This window comes from Corvus kubaryi, unplaced genomic scaffold (genome assembly GCF_017639235.1).
Source record: "Corvus kubaryi isolate FWS band 111438036 unplaced genomic scaffold, C.kubaryi_AGA036_p1.0 37392, whole genome shotgun sequence".
NCBI classification, from domain to species: Eukaryota; Metazoa; Chordata; class Aves; order Passeriformes; family Corvidae; genus Corvus; species Corvus kubaryi.
This window is the reverse complement of record NW_024581131.1, coordinates 4,553,812-4,572,329: the sequence shown is the minus strand read 5'-3', so window position 1 is coordinate 4,572,329 and position 18,518 is coordinate 4,553,812. Positions and strand designations below refer to the sequence as shown.

Genomic DNA, 18,518 nt, shown 5'->3' with positions numbered 1-18,518 from the left:
ACAGGTACTGTTAGGCTGGAAGCAAGTCATACAATGGCAGAAAATATGGTCAGAAATAGGCAATAGATGTCATTCTGTGCATTATGGCTTTGGATTTCCGAAGAAGTCCAAAGGATTTGGCTTGTTAATGGCCACTGAAAGCAGAAGTGTGTATGAGAGACTGGGATCTGGGCACCACCTCACAGGCCATGATGAGATCTCTGCTTTGCATTGGAAGTGCCAACTCCAAGTTTAAAATGAAACACTGGCTTCCACAAAATTCACCCTCCGTTAGCACTCAGCAGACAGCCTCTGGCACACATCCACTTTGGGCAAGCCTGGACAGGTTGCAGTAGAGAAAACTCTGTTTTTCCTGGCCCCCACAGCTGATAACTGCAGTTTGAAGAGGTCGCATTTGTTCCAGGGCCAACATCATGGAGCCCATGTGGTACATCAGGTCAGTCTGCTGGTCACTTTCTGGAGTGATGTTGCTTGTAGAAGGGTTAGAACTTGAAGGGAGTAGTGAGTGAGAGTGCTAGAAACAATGTCAGCCTGCTTTCTGAGGGAAGAGTATCTCAAGAAGAGGTCCTTCAATATCTCTGGGTCCTTTCCAAGCTCCAGGCTTGGGACATCAGAGTTGCATACCTTGACATCAGCACTGTTTATTTCAGGAACAGACAAGTAATGTGCATACTAGAAACCAAATTACCTTTTTTTCTGCATTTAGCAGCAAGTGCTGCAAAGTGGGCCAAACCTACACGTGTCCCTGTGGGCAGTGCATTCTTGAAAACAAGCATAGGTTTTCATGAGTGTATTGCCCACGGGTGTCTGTCATTCACAAAACTATTCACAATAATGGGCTCAGTATTTATCATAACAGCAAGAGCAAAGACCAGAGGTAGGAAGGGTTCACTGACCCGGATGTCACTAAATGAATAAGCAAGGCCCAGCAAAAGGGTAGAGGTTGTGGTGATCTTCTCACCCAAGTATGCTTTAGTTCTTTCTGCTCTCCTTGCCTTCCATACTACCCGCTAGTTTTCACAATCTTGCCGTTCCTTAGAAAATGGGATTTTTCAGGACTCTGGAATAAGTGAATTTTGGTTTCTTTGGCATCCTGCCTATCTGCAGCGTATAGTTACCAGCCCCTAGATCAGGTTCTGAGTGCAGGATCACCTGCCTCCTGGATTGCTCCTGCTCATCCTGCACTCAAAAAATATAGCAGTCAATTGAATAAAAGCTTGTTTTGAAAAGCAATTTTGCATTAACATTAAGGGAATATGAAGACCCTAAAGTGAGGTTATGTTTCGTTTAGTTTGGATGAAGACAGCAACTCTATAATGTATTTTTGTTAACATTTCCATATTAAGTCTGTCAGAGTATCAGGCTAATTTTGAAGATTTGTAAGCAATTATGTGGTGATGATAGGGTAAGTAAAATGTGTGACTAAACTTGTCTGGTCAATAAAAAGAGGGGATGAACTCTTCTGTTTGGTTTCCAGGTAGGTCAGAGAGAAGTAATTGCTGTGTTGCTCAAATTAGAAACCAGAACAGTTGTTTTGGTGTGTTTAACCTCAGCCACACGCAGCACGTACTCACAGTAACCTCCCCATTTGCTTATGAATAATACCTCATCAAAGAGCCAACTGGCCACCATGTTATTCTGAATTGTAACATACAGCATACAATTAGTTACATCAAAGAGACCACTCAAGAAACTAAGGCTGGCTCTACCTACCGCGTGCAGAGGTTGTGTTTCTGTTAAATCTAGCTTCAGGTGGCGATGCTGAGTTTGCTCCACAAAGGCTGCCTCAGCTCACAGTTTCTCTGACCAGAATAATCCTTAGTTCTGAAAGATTTTTAATTTACCTGAGTGATTTTTGCATGTTATTGAAAAAAAATTATTTTTATTCACCCATATCCTAGCTTGATGCAGTTCACTTTCTTGTTTAAAATGGGAAAAATGAATGTTACTCCATACTTGCAGCATTGTTATCTTCTTATAGAAGAGCCTTGCTTTGCAGTGTGCCAAGCATGTCTTGACTCTCTAGGAGGATGACCTCCCTTTTCTTCCCTTTGCGTGTCTGTGCAACCAAGAAAACAACACTTTCCTTGCTAAAACTAAAATAAAGCTAAATACTGGCTGCTGTTCATTCTTTATAAGCTAGCTTTAAAACTATACCACTACATTCAGCAGCAGCTCAGAGTTTCTGAAGGCAAAGGCATTTTACATCAGGATAATAGTGAAGAATACTTTTGTGGTGGGTGAATGAGTTTTATTTTTAGATTAAGAGTAAATGGGTGCTGGCATCTATTAGATGAGCATAAAAGTGAAAGAGACTAAATATTTTGTAGCACTGCACCTACACTTGGCAATAGCAAGACACAAAGAAACTTCTCAGCTGGTGTGTAACTCGCATGGAGTCCTGCATGGTTTTAGACTTCCCTGTAGATTTGTCAGTCAGAGCTCTAGGAAGATTCAGAGATACTCAGTACATATTCTCCAAAAATTTTTAGATGAACAGGAAATTGTTAGAAGTCAGTGGCAAAAAGGAATACAGTAACAGTACAAGGAAACTCCTTTAGGCTACGTGCATGTTGAAAGGCACACAAAACCATTCTTCAGAAACTCGGTCTTTAATAACGTGTGACAAAAGCTGTGGTCAGTCCCTAGTCAGTCAGATGTCACTGGCAAAATTCCCGTTTAATTCAACTACTTAAAATAAATCTCGAAGCTGAACATATAAAAATTCAGGCATATTTTGGAAAAGCACTATAACATACTTTATATTCAGTCCTATGTATTTACTGATCCATCACTGTTTCAAATCTCTCCCAAAACAAGTGTTTTGTCCACACTTGGGTGTCCCCAGGAAGAAGAAAAGTCATAAAACCAACTGATAAGTGTGTTAAAGTTAAAAAGTTCCTTTTTTCCCTGGTGTGGTCGTTTCTGGATTCCCTTGCCAACTTGTTTGCTCTTTGATTTGGGTATTCCTCCATGACCTAGATTTTTGTGTTCAGCAAACACAAAAGAAGGAGCAAATCTCTATCAAAGTATACAGGTACACCAGCTTTACCCACTCATCTCTGTTCTTTTAGCCCAGCTGTTAACTTGGGAAAGAAGAGGCTCCAAGGAGAAGGTTCAGACCCAGTGGTCTTCCAGCCTGTGGTGTGGACCTGGGATCTAAACCCATATGTAACAAGTTTTGCTACTTTTCTGAAATTTTGAATTTAAAAGGAGATATTTATAGGAAGGAACTTTCTTGCTTTTCTACACGGAAATCCTTCCAGCTTCCCCTACCAAAACTTTAAGGTAGGATGAAGTGCCAGAAGACTACGCCAGACACCAAAACAGTGCTTTTAAGTCTATAAAGGAAAAAATGAAAGGCCCCTGGCTTGAATGGAGAGGACTGGGGGGAAAAAAAGAGAGGTGATAGATTTACAAAGTAAATGCAGCCCTATATAAGTGGCCTAAATATAGACAAGCATTTCATATTTCCTTTTATAAACCCTGTGAACTTTTGAAAGTACTAAAGTATTGAAGTGGTTTTTTTTTTTTTTAAACGTCCGTGTGCTTGAGGTTAGCCATTTAGCCCATCCCTTTTTGTGTGCCAAGCCTGAGGGAAGGAGAGCTGCCACCTTGGAGAGGGTGCTTGGCCAAGCCAGTCCCCACCTCATAACTGGGAGCAGTCATTTCACCCAGATGCCATAATTGCAGGAAATAAAATCAACAGGAATGTTACACGAGTGTGTGTACATATCAGTCCTCCTAAGTGACTTATTTATAGTCTGAGCCGTAATGTGTATTCATCAAAATCTCACAGAAGCCCTCGTCCCCTGGCTCTTAAGCTGTACAATTCTATTTAGTACCCTCTTGCTCAGAAATCAGCAGCTCTCCAGACCCCAATGTTACACAATGCAAGCCATGACAAAAACTCAGCCTCGAGCTCCCTTTGCTCGAGCTTTGGCGTTACGAGTTTCGCCAGCATCGCTCTGGGGATCAGGGCACAGCTCGGGGGCACTGTTTGTTTTCCGTGTAAGAAATCCCACAGCATTCCCTGCAGCGGGCTGAGCCGGGGCAGTGGCGGTTGTTGGCGGAGCTGGGGCATCGTCAGCCAAAGCACATCACACATCACTGTCCTTCTTCACAGCCAGGGAACGTGAGCAGCAAAGGGGAAGGGGTTTGCAAAAGCTGTGCATGGTTTTTGGTAGCTGTGGTCTAATGAAAGTGAAATATCAGGATCTGGGGATAGCTGGGAAGACAAAAAGGCATAAATGGTGCTTGGGATCGGGTTTTAAATTATTCAAGCAAGTAGCTGTTGTTCATGTCAGGCAGGTACTGAGAGGTATTTAAATGCTATTGTAGTCAGTCGGAGTGGAACACTAAAATACCTTTCAGAGGTTAATGTCAGAGTTCAAGAGGAGGATTTCAGAGACGTTGAACTTCACCTCTACAGGGCAAATGTTTTGGAAGCTTTTGTCTCGAGGTCAAATTGAGTGATGTGCCTCTTCAGTCAGGCATCCAGCCCCACACCTGTACCTGGCACCTGCCAAATCTGCACAGTCAGCTAGTCAGTAATGGACGCTGGGCTGGTGCTCCCTTTTGAAATCCCACACTGGGAGGTTCCCTCAGGAATTTCAGATACGACGTGTGACACCATGAAACACCACCTGCTACTCTGCCTTTCCTTGAAAGAGCAGCATATACAAAATATGGTAGGAAGGGGAGGTTTGTTTTGGTTTTGTGAGTTTTTTGTGAAGGCAGGCCAAAAGCTTATGTGTAGGGAGAGGTTTTCCTTGACTCTCAGTTTATTAATGAAATCTTTCTTAGTTTTTCTGGTACCAGTGACAGGTCCTACATTTCAAGTAGGACAAAAATATCTCTCTAATGTTATCTCTGTGGTTCCCTTTTCTTTTAGTTACAATGCACACTAGAGGATTCTTCCAAGATTTTTTAAGCTTCTAAATGCCTGCAAGAGTTGCTATTAACTTACCACAATGCTCTGCCAGCCATCTGTTGTGGTTTATATCATTAAAAATCAGTAGGGGCTATGTATTACAGAACAGGGAGAAAAGCTCTGACATAATAGAACTTGTCTCCCAGAGGAAACGATGGAGAGCCAGAGGCTACATCTTTTTGGACATTTAAAGCAGCTCAGACTGAAGTGTAGGAGCTTGTACTGCAGGGCATTTTTGCAATCCTGTCTGTGCAGCCACAGAGGTCTAAAGTCTTCCTGGTTCTTAGTGGGCAGAAATCAGGATAAAGTCTGTAGACCTTTAAGAGTAAACTACCTCTTTCTAACTTTAGAGCACAATATTTTCCCATAATAAAATTGCATTGCAAATGAAACTGCTTGAAATATGTGTCTCTGGGAGAAGTAGAAAGAGTATACCTTTTATGTATTTGCATTTCAATAGCACCTGAAATATGTATTGCTGGTCTTCTGTTTGCATGTGGCTCTCTTGGATAATCAGAAACCCAATATCCAGAGGAATTGCTTTTTAAGGGAACAGTTCACAGCTGGGTCATGAGATTATAGAAGATTTCACAGGGACTGACTGATGGAAGAATTGCAGCCAGTTTGGGCTCATGGAGTAGCTCTGCATGTTTCCGTCTCTGCATGGTCTGCTTTTCTCTGCATTACCCAAAGGAAGAACATACTGAAGGTTTTCTCCTAAATAGCCTTAGCATCTGACTTTGCAAATGCCACTTTATTTCTTCCACTGCAGTGCATATTCAGCTTTTCTGGGGTCTGTCCTGTCTTCCCCAACTTCTCCATCTGGAACAGGCATGGCAAGTAAAAAAAAATTGACAGCAAAATAGTTTACAAAACACCCTTAGAAACTTGCAGTTAACCCCCAGTTATTCACCACTCCAGACTTTTGCTTTCAGTGTCCTGCAGGAAGAGAGGAATAGCCCAGCACACAAGAAAGAGTGATTAAGGTGATAGCCTAGAAAATTACACTTCTCCAGTTCAGTGCAATTCCTGAGGATGTGTTGAGACAAAGAACCATGGATTGCCAGTGGGCATGTTCATACACAACGATACCGAGTATTTTGTTCAGACATGCCTAAGCTCTGATAATGACATATTTAAATCCAGTGAGTGTGCTCTATGAGCAGTATACATGGTATTTCATATTCAGAAATATTTTGGCTTGCTTATTGTTGGTATGACTTCTTTTTTTGTTTATAAAAGTAACCAGAAACAAGAGAAAGTCCAGACTTTAAGTCCAAATACTTTGTGTCTCATCGCAAATCATGTCATGGCTTGTTTTTTGTGGAGGGAGTGTTTCTAAAAGTAATAGCCGAAAATGTCAATTTCATTTACTAATATTTGGCCTAAATATGTAGAAGTCCTTTTAAAAGAGAAATTAATTAAAAATACTAGCGTTCTATTCGATTTTTAGCAACTGACATTCCATTATTAGGTGCCCAGTGTGCTCGGAGATGCTCTAGAGTACCAATTGCTAAGACTTTCCTCAACATGACAGGAAAAATTATACACTGCACAGAGGAACTCCAAAAATTCTGTGCTTCATCTATGGGTATAATCCATTACTACTTATTATCTGTCTTTCTTTTGTTCCTGTACTTGGTTACTTCATAGATTCCTTTACTTTGTCCTCATTAGTACCCAGAAACGCATCCTTCATGAATGTCACCAGTGTCCTTTGTTATCAAACACAGATGTGAAGAAACCACTGAGATTTTCTTGATACTTTTTCAGTCATTGGAAATTTCTTTGTTGTTCTCTTTGGTCCTGGTCCAGCACTGTAGGAGTCAGTGATTGTCTTCCCACCAACTTCAATGGGCTTTGGATCTTGCCTTTAATAGTTCCGCTGAATTCATTTTATTTTCAACCTTCAAGTATGTCTCAAATTTATTTTATTTTAAAATTAATTATGTTTTACTGTTGGACCTTCATGGATTTTGTATATTTTTGAATACTGTCTTTATTCCATCAGTTGCTTCTTGTAAAATTTAAACCCTGTTGCAGTCTTTTACCCATGCACTTACTCTCCTGCTCCCTCATACTCTTTTTCAGCATTCTGGTTTTACTCAGCTAGCAATAAACTACTTACAGTCGCTTCTTATGGGGGTTTAGTTTTAAGTTTCACTCTCCAGAAGTATCTATGTTCCTCCCAAGCCAACTCCACCACCTCTTTCAGCTTCGACAAAACTTGTCTGCTGTGCCTCTTTGGCAGTACACATTGCAAATTTCTTTCATTAAAATAGACTTCATTTCATCAAATCAGGCCATATATTCACAGCCATTTCAGACAGTGAACTTTTCATAGAATCATAGAATTATAGAATGGCCAGGGTAGAAAGGGACCTTAAAGATCATCCAGTTCCAAACCCCTGCCATGGGCAGGAACACCTTCCACTAGACCAGGTTGCTCAGAGCCCCCTCCAACCTGACCTTGAACACTGCCGGGGATGGGTCATCCACAACTTGTCTGGGCAACCTGTGCCAGTGTCTCACCACTCTCAGAGCAAATAATTTCTCCCTAATATCTAGCCTAAACTTACTCTTTTTCAGCTTGAAGCCATTTCTCCTCATTCTCTCACTACATGCTCTTGTAAATAGTCTCTCTGCAAGGCCACAATTAGGTCACCCCAAAGCCTTTTCTTCTCCAGGCTGAATAATCCTAATTCTCTCAGCCTTTTCTCACAGGAGAGGTACTCCAGCCCTCTGATCATCTTGGTGGACCTGCTCTGGACTCATTCCAACAGGTCCATGTCCTTCCCAGATGGGGACCCCAGAGCTGGATGCAGCACTGCAGGTGGGGTCTCACCAGAGCAGAGCAGAGGGACAGGATCACCTCCCTTGACCTGCTGGCCTGCTGCTTTATAGATGCGCCTCTGTGTTGTTCAAAAGCCAGATCTCAGCAGTGCCCAAGACCAAATGCAGAGCCAGAGCAGAAGGACTCTCTGCTGCTAACAGCAGGAAAAGATTATCCCCCCTGACTCATGTCATATAATGTCACTTGTTCATGTTAGGAGGGGTTGGCAAATGCATTACTTTGTTAGTTTTGGTTGGATTTTTTTTTTTTACCTTGAAGGACCTGGAGAAGAACTGTGATGTTAGACAAGACCTGAAAGTATAGGCAGTGCCAATAATGTGGCGGGAGATAGAAAAATGGGTGGCAAAGTCAGGTATGAGACAGCCAGCATTGAAATAGCCAGCATTTCCCTAAAAACCTGCACCTAGAGGAGAAATGACTGCCAGCAGCTTAGCATTAGAGGAAAAAATAAATTGTCCTTGTTCCCAATTCTAGTGGACACAGCACAAAAAACATCATGATTTTTCCAGGTTTTTGTACTGCCCTTCATAAGGGGAAAAGCTGTGGCAAAGGAAGTATCCACTCACTCTTCCATGGATGAATCAGTGAAGCCCTAAGGGGGGATCTGGCTGCTCTTACCCAGGCTTCCTCTGCCCTGTGTAGAAACAGGGCAAATGATTTTATTCTCCAGTGCTTTCGGTCCTGTATCTTCCTTGAGCAGGAAATTAATACAAAAATGGAAAGTAGTTTGCCATTAACATGGCAGTGATTATCTGACAACCAGACTCGGCATCTATTGAAGTCAAAGGGGAAAAAAAAAAGCATCAGCTTCCAAGGGCTTTGGCTCAAGGCCTAGGAGAACCTCTTCAAATTTCTGAGGATTGCTAGGCTACTGAAAAATAATGTACGTACAGTGCTTCAGTGTACATATGTTGCTTTGATTATTTCATGGATATCACGTGCTTTGATGTTGGAGGCTACATAAAGACCGCCAAAAAAGATCTGTTAACTAATGACTGTTTATGCTGAAGTAGGCAAATGCTGAAACTGAATTTGGCCTTTTTCCCCTGGGATGGAATCCAAATAAATGTCATGAAGTAACTGCACAAACAGCACTCACTGGAAAAAAAAGGTCTTTGTTTCACTAATAAGCTCTTTTAAGGAACAATGGATACAGTTTCTCAGTTTTCTTTGCATCTGACAAAATAAAGCAGGCAAGAATTCTATTTTAAGGCCGTTTAAGTGAAAGCAATGAAAATTGGTTTGCTTAACAAAGGTAACTTGACTAACTGTTTGTTGTCGTTAGGGAAGACGTGAGAGCCCCTGTGAATGTTTCTTAATTCCTGAAAGAGTTGCATGGCCATGGAGGTTTGCTTGTTTGCTTGTCTGGTGGGGGCAGTTGGGTTCCAGCACATCAGGCAGATTTCACAGGCCAAGATACACCCAAGAGTTATAAAGTAGTCAGAGGATGCTGATGCTCAGGAATCTACAAGAATATGTTTTTGTAGGAAAGTTACAATGTCATTAGTTTACTTATGATTCTTATTGAACTGCAGGTTGGGTAGCTGTTTTCTGTAATTCGTTAGTAGCTTGCAATGTCTGTGCTCCTACTCTGGGGAGAAATGCCCTTTTAGTTGAACTTCTTGGAGCCAGATCCCTGCTGATGTCTGGGTAACTCTGCCTCCATTACATACTGGAGGAACTGCTAGTTTGAGCCATGGACAGACTTCTCCAAACCCCGCCATGCCACCAGAAAAAGCTCCAGTCTTTAGCTGCTTGCTGTAGTGCCCCTGCCAAAGGCTGCTGCCCTCTCCGTCTACTCACACCACTTTTGTAGGAGCTCCCTCGTTTGTTTTGAGCAAAATTCAGCTCCATTTGTTTTCCTCATCATTGGTCTGTACCAAGATAAGAGGCTCAGCCTGAAGCTGCGCCATGTAGGAAGTGTTCGTACAAACTGTTCAATGAGCACGTCAGTGGGGGTGATCCTTAATGAGGAGAGCATGGAATGGTGCTGAGCAGCTGAGAGTAGTAACCCCTTCCAGCTCACAGCAGGGTCCCAAAGAGGACATCTGTTCATGGCTTCTGTCTGCAGCTCCTTTGTAGGTCTGACCAAAGTGCTTCTGGCAAAAAAAGTGATTCCTATTGGGGAGGGGGGAAATTTAAAAAAAAAAAGGGCCGCGGGGGGGAGGAAGAGTTGCTTTAAATATTTTCTGTAGGGAAATGCTAATTTGGAAGAAATTCGAACAAAAAGTGAAATGGTGCCTCTAGTGAAGGAACTGGTATTTTATCCACTGAATTCAGTGAAGCTGGGACTTTACACAAAAACATCTGGTTCAAGATTTCTCAAAGAAAACTCCTTCTGAACTGAGATTTCAATTTGTAGATTTACATGTTTTTCATGACAAAAGAAAATTGATTTCTTCACTTCTAACACCTACCACTGTACTGCTACAAATAAAACAGGAGCACCCTCTACTCCCACTCAGCCTATAAAGACTTCAAATCCTTACTGTAGATTTTGGCCCTGGCTATTTAAATGGTAAACTGCATTAAAATTGATGGATATGACTGTTGCCTACAATCCGTAGTGGTGGAAAACCTCATTTCCACATGGCTCATCTGCTGTAAAATGTGGAGAACAAGATGTTTACTGCCTGCTTTTTGCAGCACAGGAGACTTGCCCTTGCTCAGACACTCAGTTTGCTGTCCACCAGCTCCCACTTAGTGTTTCAGAACCCGGCCCTGTTGTGAATGCACATCACTGATTAGCTAAATTATTTATATTTCTTAAAATAAACACATTACAGTGGGACACAATTCATGTTTTGCTAATTGTGTTTAGCTCAGAGCATTGTAATTTCTAATTTCTTTGCCCTGTAAATATGTATTAAAACCCCCCAACTTGCAGTATACATACTCTTAGTTACCGTATTTCAATAAATACCTCTCAGCAGATTTTCTGTGTCAAATAATTTGACAGTCTGTTGGTGTAAGACTTTATCAAGGGAGTTTCAAACAGTGTGGAGTAGATTCGCCCCCCCCCCCCAAACTGTAGAGCTTCTCCACAATTGCCCCTGTGTGTTGCCTAAAAAACATTTTCAGAGCAAACTGCATAGACCGTATTTAAAGCACACCATCTCTTATTTCTTCAAACGGGTGAAAAACGTGGACCTTAATGAAGGCATAAATCCTTGGTGTTTAATCTTCTGAAAGAAATACAGTAGTGTTTGCACAGGGAGGAAATTATGAAAAAAAAAAGCAACTACTGAAAAAGCACAGAATATCTCAATATCACCATTTATATAAACATCAGAAGCTGTTTGCTTTATAGTAAAGAATACAAGAAACTGACTTTTATCTCCTCCCCCACAGATTTCAGTAAACAGTAGTCTCAGAATGAAATTATCTTCAGTGTCAACTGTGAAACCGTGCTATGATGGCATAGTCATAAGGATGGTTCCAGCTTCAGTATAGCTCTGCAGAATAAGCAAGAAATATCTTATAAGTAGGGCCTGTTAAAAGAGGAAAGAGCATAATTTAAGGATCAGTATATAAATAAGTTGTAACTCTTTTTTTGAATCTATATTGCTTTTCCTAAATGTACTAAAACTGTAAAGTAATATCAGTGGAAAATTGCAGCAGAATGATTTGTTTTCATAGTTCATTTATAGTTAATTTCCTGTACTAGTAGTACAGGGAAAATGATTTAGCAGCGAGTCTAGTGTGAATTCCTTACAAGAAACCAAAAGATAAATAGCTTACTCCCCACTGCCTAAAGGTTTGAGAGTGTGGATGAACTGAATTAATAAAATCTTTGGAGTCTTTGTGTGCTCCAGTATGGAAGGCATGAAAGGTATTCCTCCACTGTGCAGTTTATTTTCTGTACATGTTCTCCAAGAAGGCAGCCTAGAGATAATACAGGACAAATTACCTTCAGCTTTGAAAATCACAGTCTGCTTTTAAGTTCTCTTCAGGTGCAGCAGAAGGCTGTGGGCTTCCTACCCTCTGCCTGGGAAAAAACCAAAGGTGCCCCTGCACAACTAAGACATTTGGCAATCAGATGAGTGCAGAGAGGGCTTTTGCTGTGCTCTTTCCGTTCCTACAGAGATACGTGGTGCTGTCCTCCATGTACATGAGCTCAGCTGTGCTAACTCATCCTCCTAATTTCTCCTCTGGAAGCCAGAAGGGTATTTATTGAGGGGGTCACTCCTGTGTCTGAGTGCTTGACTGCTGTTACACTGAGGTTGTATTGTGCTTTCTTTGTCCCTCTCTCAGCTGTTGCTCAGCACTAATGTGCTGGCAGTGTCCGTTCGAGGGAAGGAAGAGGAGCAGGAAGGGGGTGAACTTCTCATCAGAACTTGGCAGGATTTTTATTTTGGCAAAATTTGTCCCTTTCTTAAAACACGCATATATAGATACAGTAGGGTGTATATAAATACCAAAATATATGTAGATAAAGAGACACAACATGTCCCACTCTTTTCTCATTGGTAATCAGACTAGCAGGTGCATATTAATGGTTCACGGCTGCTCCCCACTTTTCCTGCTCTCCAGCTGTCTGCTTTTGAATAACAATTTGCACTTCCTTCCAAACCTCTCCTAATAAAAGATATAAATCTGACTGGTTCTGAGCTACTTTGACTAGAAAGGACTGGACTGAACCTGCTGACCAGCTGCTGTTACAGCTCTGAAAAACAGATAAATTCACCTCCCACACATTTACTCCCACACATTTTCTTTCATCGGTTACATATGAGATACAGTACAAATGGAATGGTCTCAATTGTGAAGATCAGAGGAGTTACATGATTAAGGCTGCTTCTCTATTTCATTGATATCAAAAAGTAAGATACACATTATGCTTTGTTACCTAGTTCACAAAGCTTTTCTATACTGGAATATATAAATCTAAGTTTAAATACTCAAAACATGAAGCAAGCAAATTCATCACTGTAACAAGCTACTAAAATTTTGTTGTTCATTTTGTAGAGGATAACTTTGGTTCTTCGATATTGTGTATTAAACCAGAGGTTCATATTCTTGACTAACAAATGCAGTTGTAGTTATTGATAAACCAAAAGGTGAACTGAGAACAGAACATTTTTCATTGGGTCTGTTCTACTTTATCCACCTGGAAAATAAGGATTGACCAATCTGATATCAAAGAGTTGGGAAGTTTAACAATGCTGGCAGCTCATTTTAAAAGGGTGCTTAATGATGAAGTACGTTAAGGGATGTTATTTTTTATCTTGCTGTGGTGGATATTGACCATCAATCTAAGACAGGAGCTCAGTGCTCACCATCTGATCACAATATTGTTATGGAAGGAAAAGGCTGAATGTTGAGCTAAGCTAAGTAGCAATTAACTGTGCTTGCTTTTAATCTTTCCAGATATGGCAACTTGAATTATTAGCGTACAGGTTCATTGCATGACTGTTAAGATGTTGGCTTAGCTCTGAAAGGTGCTGAGAGTTGTAGCTGAGCAGCTGACAAGTTTCCCAGATCTGCATTTATACTTCTGTAGTACTGCTGAAAACACTGCTCTTGAATGGAATGGAGTAGGATCAGGTCCAAGTTTGGATGTTGTCCACAGTCTTCACAGGCAGAGATATGCAAGAAAGTCAGTGAGACTTGGTCTGTGGCTGGATGGGGATAGCAGTCAAGTGAGGAACCTGCTTGTGTACCTGCTTGGATGAGCTGCTGTCAGTATTTAGTGTATTCAGCCACATCATATATATGGTCTTATTAAAATTATGCAAGTAGTTAGACCGTGAGGATAAAGAGGTTTGCAGTGAATGAACAAATAAAAAACACTGGCTGCTTCCTACAAAAACAGATGGCACTAATATTTGTAAATTAATTGAAATAAGTTGACAATGACTTTGTAGTGAAGGTCAAGGAAACTTAGGCAGGTTTGGATTATCCAGCAGCTGGAGAAGGTTATCTTATTTGCACTGTTTCTACACATAACTGTAAAATGACTACTGCTGAAATCCATAGCAGCCTTGTTTATTTATTTTAGAAGTGTAAAACTGACATTTATATTATAGTAGGAAACAATATTGTAATGACTTTCCAGTCGGGGAATGGTGTAATTATTGAACATACAGGAGCCCCTACTCACATGGACAAGAGTGACCTATTTGAAATGCTGGGTATGGATTGCCAGAGGGGCTTGACGAGTTCCCTGCTGAAGGGCTCTTAAACACTCTGAGAACAGTTGGATGGATTCCCCACGGATTTGAAAGATGGGAAGCAATGGCTGTGAGTGAATTGCTAGGGTGGTAGTGGTGTATTCCCACAGGGATCTGGCCTGGAGCTTGAGCTGTTCAACGTATTCATGAGTGATCTGCACAACAGTGAGCTGACAGTATTTGCTAGTGGTCCAAGATTATTCTAGCTGACGGCATTTAAAACTAGTTGTGTGCAGGACACTGAATGGCTGATGAAATTCAGTGTAAGTAAATGGGAAGCAACACGTACAGAGAGAAACCTTCTTGCCTTATACAAGGCTTGCACTGAATCAGCTGTTACCACTCGGAAGAGATGAGGAGTCCCTGTAGATGAAAGCTTCCACTCATTACCCAGATGCTGTGCAGAGAAGAATTAGCAATGGCGCAGAGAATGAAACAAACATACATAATAAATATTTTACTCATATAGTACAGAACAAATGTAGATTTCTGAAACAGTGACATGGCACAAGGGTGGAAGCCCTGCTTAATCAAGTGCTCGAGAATCTGCCCTGAGGAAGGATCAGGGCTTTGAGCCATGGTGCCTGTACTGACAGGCAAATGTCCCTGGAGTGGCACAGTGCTCCCTTCTGCCTATTTTGCTGTAAGTCCAGTAGCAGCACCAGAGGGGGCAGTTAGGGGTAGTATCTTCTTTATCAGCACAGCAGGACTTGTCAGCAGCCTCTGTCCGAAAGGGATTTTATGAGATGTAGAATTTGCAGTTCTTGAGTCCATTTATATATAATGGTGCATGGGTTCCTGAGCATGTCTTAACTTGTTATTTTACATTACATATTTATATAAGTTTAACTCTCAGATACCAGTTTTATTTAACGATATACATTGTTTTACAAACACATTTTACACATGCACCACAAACATTTCCATTATTTGTGTATTGAACAGATGATGGTGGACTGAGCAGCTCTGTCACAAGGGCCCACGCAGAAAATCCAAGGCCCTGCACTATACTCAGTACTATTCTGTCTTGCCCTGGAGCACCACTTACTTGGAAAACTTTTTTCTCAGCAAAATTTCTCAATTACTTCTATTTAAATGTTTTTTTGGTTTTTGGGATTTTTTTTGTGGTAACCAAGTGTCCAACCTGCCTTTCTGTGTAATACCATTCTGTGCCAGCTAAACACTCCCCTTGCAGCCCCACCTAACTCAGTTTTCCCTTTCTTTCCTCATTCGTGCTTTTCTAAGCACTGATTAGAACCCTCTGAAAACACCAGGTTTGGTGAGCATTGAAATGGTTCCTTGTGTGTGTGTGTGCAGTTGAGCACATGTAGGTGTGGAGGGGAAAGGGGGCACAAGTTTATTCACTTAACAAGCAGCATTTGGGGTCAGTTTTATCTTGAGCACTCAGGAGAGCTAGTAGCTGCAGGAGTTTATCACATTGCTGGTATGTTTATAGTACAGCATGGAAGGTGCTTTATAAGTGCCAATTACTCTATTAATACTAGTAATTAGTTTTTTATACTCTACATTCATTTTATGCTCTTCATAAGAAAATGTAATCGGTGCAGACTACCTTAACTTTCAAGTGACTAAATGTGGTTCATTCCAAGGGTTAACCATACTTGTAGTTTACTGTATTAGTCCCAGTTGTATTTGACATAAAAATGTTTTTATAGCACAACCAAATACCAGCATATTTGCGGTTGCAGTCAGATGTTTTTAACTATCTTGGATATAACCCACAATGGTTTCAGAAGATATTTCCATTGTTTTAGCCAGATTTAGAGAGGCTGGATGAAGCTATGGCCCAGTGGTGTTTACATATGCGAGTATCAGTCTTAAAGGGCAAAGAATATGATGTTCCATAAACCTTTATACAGAAATAAATACCTCGCAGCAAAAATGTTTTTCTAAGATCAGTTACTATTTCAACTATAATGACCTGCTTGGAAAAGGTCAGGGGCCAAATTCTTCTCTCATTTGCACTGGCGTAAATCCACAGTAATGTAAGTGCAGGATTTGGGCTTGGGAGTTTAAAACTTTGGAATTAATTTTCCCCTGACCCACAGCACTTAATGCAATCTATTTTGTTTGAGCTGTTAATTTAGCAAACTATTCCATGGATAAGATCCCGATAAACTACATAACATGAGAAATAAATTCAGTCAGAGCTTCAGGGCATAATGTAGTCCTGGGCAGTCCTTGTTTTAATTCTCTCTTTCTAAAAACAAAACCCTCCCAGTATTGATCTGCCAAAAGGCTTTTTCTGGTTGGAGTTGTTACTGTTTAGACAGAATATATGTATGTATTTATGTATGTCAGTAATTTACTGAAGTTCTGATCCAAATTTACAAGTGTACCAGTCCCCAGAAATCCTCAACTCATAACTGCCAATGCAAACACCCCTCAGTCTTTATCAATCTTCTGGTTGAACCAAAGCTCAGCTCATGTATGTTCCTAATTTTTGCAGTTCAGTTTCAGTTTTAAAATTTATGGACTTTCCCCAAATCATCTGCAACTTCCAACTTCAATTTGTATTTCTGTTCTTTACTGCTTGTAGTGAACAGCTTGTTAATGAAAGGTAATTTAGTACCAATTTGAACATCAAAAAATGTTGATATTATGTAAATATGAAGGATAATATTTTAAAATTGCATTCTTGACTTCTGGGAGTGCAGTGCAAATCCAGCGTGTGTACACAAGGCAATCTTGAAAAAAGTAGCAAATATTTTGTAGCTTAAAACAGTCAATTGTTTAACATAGCTGAACTTAAAACTGGATTAACAGATCCCATGTCCCTTGCAGCAACCAGCTGTGTGGGACTCTGAACATGCCCCCCATCAAATTCTATTCGCTCACTCACCCCCAACCCCAGTGGGATGGGGGAGAGCATTGGGGAAAAAAAAGTGAAATCCACAAGCTGAGAGTGAGACAGTTGAAATGGAATAACTAATAATAATAACAACAACAATAATAATAGTAATAATAATAGAATATACAGAACAAGTGATGCTCAGTGCAGTTGCTCACCACCTGCCGACTGCTGTCCAGCCAGTTCCCAAGCAGTGATTGGGTCCTCCCAGCCAACTTCCCCCAGTTTATTCACTGGGCTGACATTCAGTGGTATGGAATATCCCTTTGGCCACTTGGGTCAGCTGTCCTGGCTGTGTCTCCTCTCAGCTTCTTATGCCTTGCAGCCTGCTCGCTGGTGGAGTGGTGCGGGAAGCTGAAAAGTGCTTGACCTAGTGTAAACACTGCTTAGCAACAACTAAAACATTAGTGTGTCAACATTATTCTCCTCCTAAATCCCAAACACAGCACTATAACAGCTACTAGGAAGAAAATTAACTCTATCCCAACTGAAACCAACACAGCACCCATCCCTTATTCTATACCATTTATGTCATGCCCAGGCCCACACTTTCCCCTGCATCCTTCCCTGCCTTTGGATATATGCACACAGGTATTGTTCCCTTTGTCTATGTGCCATACCTTTAAGATGTCCATTGAGTTTATTTAGTCAAAGACTTTGGGATCCATCTGTCATAGCAGTCCAAAGGGCAGGAGAACTGGTCTGTGGTGTTGGATTGTTGCATGCTGAAGCCAGTTCTGGTTCCATCACCTTTGTGCTTGTGTGGTTCTATTATTTCAAATTTCATTCTTCATTAATCTGGGCAATTGTGACTGTAATGCTGTTGATACTGCATGTAGCAACCATAGTAGGGATTACATATATTGTTATATAGAATTAACATCATACAATTCAAATCATTGGCTATTCCCACCCAGAATCAAATCCCCTGAAAGAACGTATCAGACTTCCCCATCCTGCTGCATCACCCACGACGTGCATCCGGGTCCCTGAGCAAAAGCAATCCCATGGTTGGGTTTGCCTTTGCCTGACAGGAATAACCCAGCCTGTCCTCCCCAGCATATTTTTTATGTGCCCTACAGGGCACTTTAGTATGTAATAAATTGAGCCGGGCATGGCCAGCCCAACTGGCAGATCCCCTAGTGCTGACTGAGCAGGTGGCTTTCCCTAAATGTGTATCCCAATGTTTGAATGTCCCAACACCCATTGCTCTCAGTGTAGTCTTTAACAGTCCATTATATCATTCCATTTTCCCACAGGCTGGTGCATGGTAGGGGATGCAATGTACCCATCCAGTGTCACGCCCTTTGGCCCAAATGAGCAGCAATTTTTATGGAAGAACCCCCTTTTGAGGTTGTTTTTCCTTGCAACTCATGTATCCATGCCTCCAGGGTTGAGGTAGATTTTCCATTCCACTTCCTTATGAATGATGAAAGATGAAAGGTAATTAAGTACCAATTGAAACATCAAAAATTATTGTAATAGATATTATGTAAATATTAAGGATAATTTTTTAACACCTCATACCTGACTCCTGTGAGGGCAATGCAAATCATTTGTGTGTACACAAGGCAATCCACATTGCTCTTGAAAAAAAAGGAGCAAATCTTTTTTTAGCTTAAAATAGTAAATTGATTAACAGATCCTTTGTTAGAAGCATCTCTTGTAGCACTAGTTCCATGGTAC

At 41.0% G+C, this 18,518-nt stretch overlaps 1 protein-coding gene and 1 long non-coding RNA gene across 6 annotated transcripts in view; one reads left to right on the top strand and one right to left on the bottom strand.

Annotated features, from left to right (window-relative positions):
- The window catches only part of KCNQ1 (potassium voltage-gated channel subfamily Q member 1), a 337,169-nt gene that overhangs the window by 262,712 nt on the left and 55,939 nt on the right, over positions 1–18,518 (top strand). The window lies entirely within an intron of this gene.
- On the bottom strand, positions 9,356–17,223 carry LOC121669537. The gene is made up of 2 exons (XR_006017792.1): positions 16,991–17,223; positions 9,356–11,242 (listed from the first exon to the last, which is right to left on the bottom strand). It is a non-coding gene; the product is annotated as an uncharacterized LOC121669537 (long non-coding RNA).